Genomic DNA, 12,901 nt, shown 5'->3' with positions numbered 1-12,901 from the left:
GATGAGACCAAATGTACACAAGACTTTGAATGTTTTCAGTACATGAGAAACAGCTTTTCTCTTCCCTGCTGCCTTACCAAATAGTCACAATTTCTTAACTGTAGCAGCAACTTCTTCCCAGTAGCATATATTTGTTTAATCAGCTTCATTTCAAATGCAGTTTTTTCCCGCAGAAAATGCAGCTTACATACCAATATTGACTTAGGGGATATTTTGCTTTATTGGCTGTAACTATAACCAAGAACTATATTGTTTGTGATTTCTTTATAGTTCAGGATATTTTATAGGTATGTTGCTATGGTTTGAAATGGAGGGGGGCATGTGGAACAGGTGATTTCTTCAGAATGCTGGTCCCAGTTTTACTTCTGATGAGATCAATCATTTATTAATTTTCTGCAATTTATAAAAGGGTAGACTGACTGTAACTGGATGAGACATCTGTGAAGGGAATTTGCAAGGAATAAAGCAGCAGATTTTGCAAAAGGTTATGATTTTTTTTTCAGTTGTGCTATATACAATATTATGTTGCTTTGTGGTGAGATATTAATTGAACAGTGAAATGATTTATTAATTTTATTCTCAAAAGCATAAAGACCTTTTTTACTTGAATTCTTTTCAAAACAAAGAGATTTTACACTGGAAGAGTGAAAAACATGTAGCAACATAAAGTGAAAAAGTTCTTTGGCAAGCCAGGGTTATTGTCTGATTCTAGGAAAGAAAACCGATTTTCGGAAAAAAAACCAACAAAATAAACAGAGGACAAAGAAAGAATTGGAGTGGGATGTGGGCAGCTTGTGTCCAGCATAAACAAGACACTGAATAATAATTCTCTATGACTAGAGATAGATGTGTGAGTGGATACCTTTAGATATTGTACTGTTAGAAAGAAAAGGACCTTTCTGCTTTCAGTACATCTCCAATATGAAAAATCAGGAAAACAGTCCGAAGACACAGTCCAACAATAAAATAGAGATATTCAAATATAATATACAGTTGTTGATAATGATGTGAGTCCCAGAAAAACAATGGAACTGAATGAGTCAGACAAAATTTGGAAGATATTTTCTTTACTACGTGGATTAAAAAGTGTTTTTGGAAATTCAAAGGGTGAGATACCCTGAAGAGTCCAAGACCAAATCACTAGAGCCATGGATAAAGCTTGTGGAAAATTCTAAAGTTATCATGCAAAAGGTCTTTTAGCTGATGGTGTATATTTTTAATTGCAGTGAATGTAAAAGATTTTAGGGATCTCAAAAGAAGGTTACAGTAGAAGCCTACCCATCTAACTTTCTTAGAAATCCTCTCTCTCTTGTAAATGCAGCAAGATAAATTTATGAAAGTGAAAAGCAGTTGGAAGTGTGTTCATCCTAAATTTAAAATACTTTGTGAGGAAATTTTGACTATATTCTGTGTTAAATCAAAATTCTTAGACTTTGTATTGCTTCTTTTTCAGAAATTACAAAGTAAAAAATTTCTGGACAAGCAAGCTGGATAGAAAAGACAAAAAGGCAAAATTATTTCCCCATAAAACTAAATACCCATTAAAAAATAGCTTCTCTATGCCATATGTTGCCTAAAATTTCATATTTGTGTGTGTGTATTTAAACATGTTAAGGCCAAAAAAACCCTCAAAATTGTTTTGGCTGAAATGTTTTCCTTATGTCACGTAGCATATCAAACCATACTTTAAATCATTATTTAATTTATACATCCAGAACTAAACATATACGCAAACAAACATGCCAGCTGAAAAACCCATAATAGGAAAGACTGAAAGTTGATTACTTAGAAAAAAATATAAATAAATAAATAAATAATTGACTAAAGTACTCCAATTGGAAATTGTATTCAAGACTGTATGTATGTCTTAGCTAGTTAACTGGTGGCTGCCCTAGACTTGTTCTTCTGACCAGAAATTATCCTGGAAATGAAAATCTTTTTAGATGAGACTTTAATTGAAACCTGAACATAATCCTATAAAGTTTTAGTTTTGGCCAATTAGTTTATTCTGATTAAAACTTAATTAGTACAAAGAAATAAGTTTCAGTGATTGTAGTCAGACAGGTGTTAAACTGAGAACGAAAAGGGAAAGAAAATAGGAACAAACATGTACTCACTTAGAACAAAATCAGAATGTGGAGAACCAAATTAATCAAGACACTGAAGGACATGAGGAGAAGAAATTATTTAATTGCATGTACACCACTGCTTGGAGCCTGTGTAATAAACACAGGGAATTGGAATTGCTCATTTATGAGCATAAATTTGACCTGGTTGGTATTACTGAAACCTGGTGTGAAGAGTTACATGACTAGAATATTAAAATAAGTAGATATTACATTTTAAATATGAATACAGTGGACAAGAGTGAGCAAAGAAACACAACCTATCTTATAGGAGAAAAAGAAAAGAAAAAGTTTTAATTGACTAATACCTAGCAATCAGTGTCTTTCTGCCCAGTAGCTGAAGAAAAGTTAAAAGCTGTTTACAGGTCGCTGGGTGACAGAACAGAAATACTTTGCTTTCAAAAACCAATTATGGAGAAAGAAAGAAGACAAACCCTAAAATCCCAAATTTCCAAAGTCTCAAAAAAGCTGGTTGAAGTTTTTTCTGGAATGTAATGGATAACAGGAAGCCTTGTGGCAGAGAAAAATCACTAAAGATCAGGAAAAATTCAAAGTACAGAAACATTTAGAAAGGAAAATGGGATGACTCTGATAAATGTCCTTTTGCCGTTTTAAAGTTAACCTAAGGCAAACAATAAAATAGCTAATATGATATTTAATTAAAATAGAATTAAAGGAAGGTAATATAACTAATATCAAATAAAACTGGTTTATGAAAATAGACCTACAGTAATTTGATGCCTTTTTATAAAGTATAAGAGAACACTGATGGTGATAATTCTGATCATCTAATATTTAAACTTCCAAGGATTCAATCTGATCTCAGAAATATTTTTTTTTCAAGAAATAGGAGCACTATAAATTCAACAAGTTATCTGCAAAATAAGCTAGGTCTTAAAATTAAATGAAATTGAGACATCCCTTTAAATCAGGTGTGTTTTTTGAACACGAACATCATCCTTGAGTAGGTTTTCTTAAAGCAGAACATTAAAAAACAAACTTTGGAACTGTTCAATTGACAGGTGAACAGCACACAGACATAAATATGTGCATTTAAATGTATTTGGATGTACATATATCTACCAATATGCCTTATACATTACTGAATATAAAACTACTTTGAGGAATTAGGAACTTAAGCTATTACTAGAGAGCAGGGAGACTCAGCTCTTAGAATGGGCGATTCTGAAAAGGACTTCATCACAGTGGTTGAAAGGGTCTATTTTGGACTGCATTGACTGCAAAGGGAGTCAATCAGCTTTGGCTAAACCAACACTTAGGAGTTACCTGAGATGAATCTCACTTTAAATGTCCTTAGAAAGAACAGAACTGTCTTATTCAACAGATGTAGCAAATCCAGATGCTGAATGTTGAGCGAATGTTTTCCATCCACTGTAACTATTTCTGATAAGTCTCTACATTTCTGCTCCAGCTACTGGTGAAAACTGAGGTGATTACACCTGGAAGCATTTCATTTTGGTACTTGAAGTTAGATTGGATTACTTTAAGCTCTTTAGACTAAGAATTGTGTTAATTTTTTTCTTTTTATTCTCATCTATAGAAGTATTCAACTGTTCAAAACATTTACAGTGCACTGCTATTTGCTCTTCCTCCCTATGAGCCTCCAGGTGAAAACAGTGAAGATTTCCATTTGTTTCTCCTACCCAAAACAAATCACATAATTTAAACAAATGTTGATTTCTTTAATTCCTCATGTTTGTGTTTTTCACTATATCTTACTATGATGTTACCACCTGGTTTCAGAGCTCTTCTTGAAATTGTATCTGAATGCCTACACCAGGCAGTGGAATATGACAAGAAATATCTGATATTGTGGTGATCAGATCTATTATGTCCACACTGCTCAGTACAGGCGATGTTTGGTGAGCTTTAGCTCAAGTACAGAATGACCACATCAGTACAATCACTTTTTAATTGTCATGGGGTTCATTAGATGGGATCCCACTGATTATCTCTCTTTGTTCCACTGTTACATCCTGTGAATTGTAACATATTAACTGTCTTAAAATTTGTATGTGGATAGAGCAGGGAATTAAGGTAAATCTGGAAACCTTCATAGTTCCTTGACTTCCACCCATGGATTGCAATACCCTTTGGTCCCGAGGGATACTACAAGCTGCCCGAAGTAGAGGATCTTTCCCACAAAAGAAGAGAAAGGACACCTTTTAGGCAAACCTTCTTTTATTCTCTAAATGGAGAATCTGCATCCTTGTCAGCATATTTAAATTTAAAACTGAAAGTCCATGAGGTAAATTTGATCTCAGTCAAAAGCAGCCAAAAATTTGTCAGGCAGGCCCAAACCCATTAGAGGCACTTCTCAACTGGCTGGTCTTGCTTCTCTGCAGTAGGAAAGTCCAATAGACCTTTCACATTGACTCACTTTTTCCTCTCTTTGGACTGTGCAACTGACTTGGTAGTCTTTTAATTTTCAGTCCAAACAAAAATTACTTCTACCCTCTGACCCCTAAGAACTGTCTCATCTATTACATTTATATTTCTTTTTTTATAATGGGTGGTTAAAAGTATCCTTTGTGAAAACTGGTGCACAAAAAAATGTGTTCTGTGAGCAGAAGTTTGAGGGATAGCCAGTTGTGTATGAGTTTCTATCCCAAAAATGGGTTTATGGGTATTAGATGAGGGGTGATGTTGAAATGGAATTTTGTTTTTTTTTATTTTAGTTCTCATGGTATCTTCTTCTTCATTGTCTCTAGATATATATGGAGTATATTACCTCCTTCTTTCAATACCTAATAAGAAGAAAAATTAATTTATTTTTCTTTCCTCATTGCATTGGTAGGATTTGGATTATCCCTCAGACTTCTGCAGTTTCTGTCAGATTCGATTGCAATTGTCCAGAGGGTTCAATGATAGGAGATATGATCCCACTCAGTATCACACACGACAGCATGACCATGGAAGCAGTAGTGCCTTAGGACAAAAAAACAAGAAAGGCATTTATCTGACACAGCATGAGGAAAATCACTGGGCTAAAAACAAAACAGTAATTAGATATTCAGACTAAGGTTCACAGTCCTTTGTGTTCTTTTAACTCTTTTAATATCCTTTCTAAAATTTGTGTATATCAGCAGGAACTTTCCACTGACTTAAAGGAAGTTTGAAGAAGGCTTCTAACAGAAGGAAGTAAAAGACTTGGAAATTCAAAATGCAAAATGTAATGACGACTGCACATGCTGAATAAATACCCAGGATAAACCCATTGTTTTCTTATTTTTCCTACTACAGTTTTGTTGGTTTTGTTTTGTTGTTTTTTTCCTGGATCCAAGAAGATGTTAAATCACCATACAGTGTTTTCTGATAGTAACTAAAAAATGAATAACAGCATAATTCAATAGAAGGATAATTAACATGTGGCTCTATTCAGTGATGAAGTGGCACTCCAGTTCTCCAAGGTTGAGAGTCACTGCTGTAGATATTCTCTTTCTAGCACAAGTGACACTTTTCAGTTTCACCTGCAGGAATGTTTTCTTGGAATTACTCAAGGCCTCACTTGCAAAAAACATCTGTTTGCCCCATGTACCAAAAGTATTGCTTCAGGGTCCTAGCACCTGAGAGTCATTGATTAGGAGAAAAAACAGACAAAACAGCCTTGAGTAGATGATATTCTATTAGAGGAGAAAACGGAAGAAAGTCAGATATTAGAGGGGAGATTATAGTAGGAAAAAAACACATAGCTGTTGAAAAGATTGAAATTTTAATATGAATTAAGTTGAAGATGAATGGAAAGGATGAGTTTTGACATCAGCTTCCAATGAAATGGAGACACCTGATCTGATCATAGTGTTCTAAAAAGTCTTAATGGCATATTAGAAAAAAATATGCATATATTTCTAAAGCAATGATTTCAAAGTGTATGAATTCTAGCTATAAATATCCCTCTGAATGAGAAACTGCTGGCCTTTCTGAGACAGTTTTGTTCCCTCCATAAAGAAGCACAGCTTCAGCTTCAGTCCATTAGGGCATCTCCTGTTTAACAGTTCTGTCTTAATGAAGTTCAGCCCTTGATGGCTGCTGTTTACGGAATTTTTGAGAGTGTGGTCAGAACTTCGTCTCAAGAGTTAAACATAAACTTCTGTTGTAGCACCTCAGGAGCAATTTTGGACTCTGTCTGTTGTTCACCTGTTGGTGCTCAGATGCCCATTCTGTGGGCAGGGATGCATTGGCTGTTTTAAAGGCTGGTGTCTGCTCCTCTAACTGCAGTTAAGTATTTTTCAGTTCAGGAGAATTCTGCAAATATCACATATAGAAGTAATACAATAAGGTGTCTAATGGGTAAAGCACTGTGGATGTCTGGGTAGCAGATACATGTCTGACTACCTCCCTTGGTAAACATTAAGAAAATTAGCTTGTTTACTTTTAGTTCCTTCTTAAGTAGCTAAATATGGATGGTCACAGGGTTTAGCACTTCTATGTGTTTCTTTGCTGTCTGCCCAAAACTGTTCAATTCCCTCTGAAAGTGGGAACAAAACAGGAAAAAGAAGAGGAATATTCTACTGACAGAGCACTGTCAGATATGAAGCAGTTTCCATGAAGTTCAAGTACATTATGAAATAAAATTAAACAAAAAAATATAATCCAGAAAATGGAAAGCTTTTTTTGTTTGTTTACTACAAGATGTATAACATTATTACTGCAATAGTTATTTTTAAAGGGCATTTTGCATTTTTACTCCAAATTTCTCTCAGTGTCACAAACTGTAATTAGTGCTAATCATCCTCTACTCCTAGTAAAATAACTGAACAGAATTCCATTACCTTTCCAGCCAAAAAGGTTTTCTGCTTGCCAGCTTCTTTATACTAATGCTTTAAGCTCTGCAAATGGAAAGGAAGCCACATAAATAAAGTGGAAAACTGAAGAGAGCACTTCTGGAAATTAAGGGTGTTTGAAGCAGTTTTATAGATGTGGGGGTAGGTCTCCATGGGCAGAACCCCTACTCGAAACTTAAAAGACATAAACCACCACAGGTAGAGAATCTGTGTAAACACATTAACACACTGCAGTAACCAAGATGATATGTAATTTTTTAGGATCAAGCCACTGCAGTGGGGCACTTTAGGGTCAGATTTGGATCAGAGCCAATCAGCTCCTGTGCAAGACTTTACCCAGCAAGCCATGGAGTCATGGTCTTTTGTGCTTTTTTTTGGTGTTTCATGAAACTAGAAGAAAAAGAAAAAAATTAACAATACATTTGAGGGTAAAACGTAGATCATGGTAGAGAGTTGCATGACTTTTCAAAGATGTTTTAACTGCCATTAAGCATTCATTTAATATGGTATCTTGCCCTTTAATAGATAGTTCTTCTAGGAAAGCAGAACATTTTTAAACTGGTTTCCATGACTGTCTGGCAGTTCAGTTTAACACAAATTACAGCAATTCCTAAGGCTATTAAAATGTCTGATGATCATCACAACTGAGTGTTGTATCTTAGTTTGAATCCTCCAATTTTTTTAACTTCCTTTATAGCCTTTTGAGTTCTAGGAAATGCCATTGATTTAAAAGTAAATAAAACAAGTGGAAAAGTAAAAGTATGCTTCTGCAATAGTTCTTATTTTAAATTTACCTGCAGCATTTCTCAGGTTTGCATCTCTGGGCAATTCCCTGAACAGGGATGAAAACTTATCTGAATAGAAGCTGCTAGATTTTGACCAAGGCAGGACTAGACAGCTCTGTTTTCTAATCCACTTTGCAGATTCCCACATTCTAAAGAGTTTGAAAAATTCCTTAGATAAATAATTTCTATTTTCTATTCTTCTGGAGATCAAATATTAACAGCTGCAGAATCCTAAAAATCTAAATCTACATTACCACCTCTGTGCCCTTTCATAAATTTATAATTTATAAATTTATAATTTATAAATTCCCACTTAAAACTCTACCTGCCTAAAAATCACTGTCATCTGGTATTGTTTAGAGATCAATAGAGCTGTGGTGGTTTGAGGAGCTATTTCTTGTCAGCTGAGCCAAGTAACTGCTCATATATTCTTAGCCATCTCCAAATGAGACATGAGTTAACATAACTTTCCTAGGAGAAGAAAAAAAAATAAATGACATTACCTAGATATTTGAGGGCAATTTTTAGATACTTATAAAAAATATCCATGTTACATTTCATATTGCAACCCAAACCTCTGGTATGAACATACCTATATTGGATTCCTAAATCTGGTAGTATTTACAACCACTTAGACAAGCAAAGAATTTGAATTAGGCAAATGCTTTTTCCTATTCTAATGTATTATCCTCTCTGTGGACCTCATTTGATGCTTTATTTACTTGTCTGATAATATTGAAATCTTAATTTAAGAATTTTAACAGAGCGAGGATTGTTTTTGTATTTGCTGTTTCATTTGATAATTGTGCTTCAAATAATTTGCAAGGAAAAGAAATTTCCAAGTAATTCACAATTAATAGGGAACGCAAAAACAGAAAAGCCACTATTTACCAGCCAAAAAGAGAGCTGACCTGGGAAACTAAAGTAATAGTCATAACACTAGATCAGAGATTGCATGGTGAAGGATTAAAAAAATAAAAATTTACAAAAAGCCAGGAATTCACTTATTTTCTAAAATCCAAAGGAAGAGAAAGACTTCCTTGTTTTACTTGATTACAGCTTGGCTTTGAAGCATCCATGGGGTTATGGAAAAAGTAAATGCAGTCCTAACAGCTGTGAAATGAATTTTCTTTAGTAAGGGTAAGGAAGAGCTAATGTTGTTATACAAGTCATATATGTGATCTTCCCAGGAAAATTGAATTCCATCTTTGTGACTTTTACCAAGGAAAAAACCCACTTGGACTCAGAAAAAGGATCACCAGTGAAGTAGAAAGACTGTTCAATTAAGGAGAGAGTTATTTTTTTGAGATCAGAAAGAAGACTTCTGGAGGAAATACAGAACATAATGGGCATCACTAAATGTTCTGCACCTTTACTTATTGTTTCTGGAATTGAAATTTAACATGTCAAATCTATCCTGGATATTCAATACCCAGGTAGGTACTTTCAGCTCACAGAAACACTCAAATCTTCATGAGTATTCTCTGATGGTGTCTAGCAAGCTGATGGTTCTCCAGCAGATGCTGCCCAAAAATACCTCTCCTTTAATCTGGATTCTAGCTTCTGTTCCAAAATATAATGCAGCACAACCAAATGTTATTGAGTACCTTAAGAAACTATTAAGAAAACTTTGACTATTCACTACTTGGATAAAGAGGTGCACAAATAAACTAAATTGTAATTACTTTTTTTTTTTCCCATAGAAACCACTTACATTACATCAGTGTGAAATCAGGAAAGCGTCATTTTGAGGCTATGTGCATCCTCTTTGTATGCAGTATTGCAAATACAGACTAAAGGGAATGTGCTGCATCTGATCTTGTGTAAATCTGGAAGCCAGGGCCTTTGTCATAGACTGATATTCTTTGTACCTGTATGCAAGAGAAAACTCAATGCAAGGGAAAGCTTCAGAAGTACCTCCTGAGGTGCAGGGCTCCTCTTCCCCACAGCTGTGACAGCGTTAATAGCCACATAGTTAATCCTTTAATGGACTGCCATAACACAGACCCCGACTTCACACTTGTCTGTTTCTTCCTTTGTCTTTTTTAATTAATAACCATCAAATGTGTCCGGTTGGTTCTTCCCTCTCTTTGCCACTCTCACAACACCCACACTCACTCAATCAGCAAGGGGGAGGGAAGAAAGAAAGGCGGCATGGGGGTAGGGGGTGGGGGAGATGCCAGCTTGAAATTAACGGAGACAATTGGAGTTGACATAATGATACCACATAATCCTAGCAATTAAGTCACAGAGCGGCACAACGAGTTCAAACTCGGTGCTCGGGGCACTGCTTCCCCCTTCCCCTCCCCGCCTTACACTGCGTGTAGAAAACAAGGGATGACAGAAGGCACCGTTCTCTTTAAGGAGCCTGTTCTTAAAGACTTGAGCCATCCTGGCTGTCATGCATGGATGTGGGAGCTGGATGCAGCCATCCATCCATTCAGGCCATTGGATGACAGCAGATGACTTTGCACAGGAGTGGCACTTGGATTTACCCCGGGGGGGCCGGGCGGGGGCTGAGGATGCACACAGCTGTGCCATCTGTTCCAATAATACCACATTACTCTCTAAACTCAGTAATGAAGGCTCTTGAGTAATCTTTCATCAGAGTGACTTCACAGCATTAAAAATTCATTTCAATACATAGCTTGTTTAAATATTTAACCCTCTTTGGCTTTGAGAAATTGATTCAGATCTGTGGTGTTTATATGTGTAAGAAACATTGATTTTCATATGTAGACCTGCATTAATTCATGAAGACATGAGTATGCTCAGAGTGATCTGTGATAAACGGATTCTCAAACTTTAGAATATTAGTGGGGACAATTGGTCTTCTGGCTTTGATTTTCCTCAGTGTGAACTTTTCCTGCAGAAGAGTTTTACATTGTATTAAATAAGATAAACACAACATGGACTAATATCCACTTATCTTTAATGGGAGTTACATCAGTCTTATTTGCCAGCATCCTGTTTCTGTCCATTCTCTGTCTGCCCCTTACCCTGATTTTCAGCTTGTCTGGCATTGTCAGTTCAAGCAGTGCAGTTTTATTAATACTTTCTTCTATCTTTTTTTTTAAGTCTTTCCCTAATTTTTTTTTTTTCTTGGTGGAAATTTCCTTTTAGGTTTCTGACATATTTAGCCAGTAGAAATGAGCACTGCTCTAAAACTGTCAGGCCTTATTACGGCATGGAGGTCCTGACACATGCAGGGCTGTCAGCTTTGCTGTGAGTATGGAATTATCAGGTGCTTGTCACAACCCTTAAACTTTCCCCCCTTGTTGGTAAGTCCAGGATGGAGACTCCATGGGAGTCATTATGGATGTACCTTCCTCAAGTCATACCTTTGGCTCTTTGGCACACAAGTTTTGGAAAGATAAAGTACCAATATTTGTAAGGAAAACCATAGCAAAGACACTGTGGGAACATGAGTTGTGACATGGAAGAGATATTACTCTGCAAGTTATGTTCTTATTAAATAGTCAATACAAAGGTTGGTAAAGAAGAAGCTGATCAAAATCATGGAAATTCTTGCTATATAGATATTTAGACTAAACATGAGGTATCTGACATAATTGTACTCAGTACATAATGGATGTCAGTACTCGCTCATCTCTCAAAAATTTTGTACATTCTAGGAGTGATAAAATGTGCTGGTTTTGGCTGGGGTAGAGAAAATTTTCTCTAGAGGAGATGTTATGGGGCTGCATTTTGTATTCGTGCTGGAAAACGTGATGATAATACAGGGATGTTTCTATTATGGCCAAGCAGGGTTTACACAGAGCCAAGGCCTTTTCTGCTTCTCTCATGGCCCAGTGAGGAGGCTTGTGGTGCACAAGGATTTGGGAGAGGATACATTTTGCAAAATGTGAGCCAATTCCTGAAAGGAAGATAAGAACTATTTTTAGTATGACTTGCAGTCCAAACTAAAATCCTGGAGGTTAGTTAAGAAGAGTCTGAAAAAGCTTAAGGGTGGTGACAGGTTTGGAGATTCAGATATATTTCAGTATTAGCTATGTGGTAATCTTGCATAATGTTTGCACAGATTTCTTCTCTAATTGTTACCCCACAAATGTTCTCCACTGTTCCACTCCTCTGATGTGTAATTTGTATACTCTCTTCTGGTATACATGCCAGCAAGGTTCATCAAAGCCATTGTGAACGACAGGCCATCTGCCTCTTCTTTAGCCAAAACATAAGTGATAAAAAGAATCAAAAATACATGAACCATAGGCCAAACAGCTCAACTTGCAAAAGAGCAAAAAAAGCCGTGGGACGCATCAAGTAAATGTATTATCTTAGTTATTGAATGATTGTGGTCCTGATAAAAGCAGTGGGATTGCTATTTAATAGAGTTTATTTATCCTTTAAGAAATCCAAACATATATATATATATATATATATATTTCTTCCTATGTGCTCACAAGCAAACACATGTATTCATGTATTTTATACACATATACACACACACACCTGTTCACGCCGAGACACATGTAGGAGATGCATGTAGAAATATGCATCTCTCTATAAAAATCTACATGTAACACCATCCATCCCCAAAAACTGGGTACCACAAATTTCCTCTATCAGCAAGTGCCTGTTGACTCCAATTAAACACTGCTCGGTGGGACACATAATATAGCTCCCAGCTACAAGGGGTTAAAAAGTTTTATGTGGGCAGGCAGACTACTGCATAACTTGGCGGACCATAACTGATTTTTATCAGATTTTAAGGCAGAGTCTGAAAAAAGTATCTAGTTGACCCGATATGCTTGTGTTTTCTTCAGCTTTTTTTTTTTTTTATTTTAGCATATGTTAGATATATATTTACAAATATGAAGTGTTAGTAGTTTATTTGCAATGTTTTTTTTCACTGCATTTTGATTTCACTTTTGCTCATGTGCAGTTTTTTTCCTCTTTTTTTGCTCATCCATGCTCCATGTTGTACAAGTGCTAATAATAATAATTCAACTTAATAACATCAATCCTTGCAGAGCACTTGAGCCCATTCGCTCCTCAAGGGCACCTAACCCTTCATGTCCTCAACTTGCAGCTTCTTTATCACACTTGAACCACCCTCATAAACTACATCTTCTTCAGACCTTGTCAGGAAGGGCAAGTCCAACATAATGGAAATGAAGTGAGAAAAATACAACCTTCAGGTATGTCATCTCTTGATATTACAATT

This window comes from Pseudopodoces humilis, chromosome 4 (genome assembly GCF_049639895.1).
Source record: "Pseudopodoces humilis isolate 2021_Gansu_Grassland_sample_001 chromosome 4, ASM4963989v1, whole genome shotgun sequence".
Classification (NCBI taxonomy): Eukaryota; Metazoa; Chordata; class Aves; order Passeriformes; family Paridae; genus Pseudopodoces; species Pseudopodoces humilis.
The sequence above is the reverse complement of the archived record's forward strand: the minus strand, read 5'-3'. Positions refer to the sequence as shown.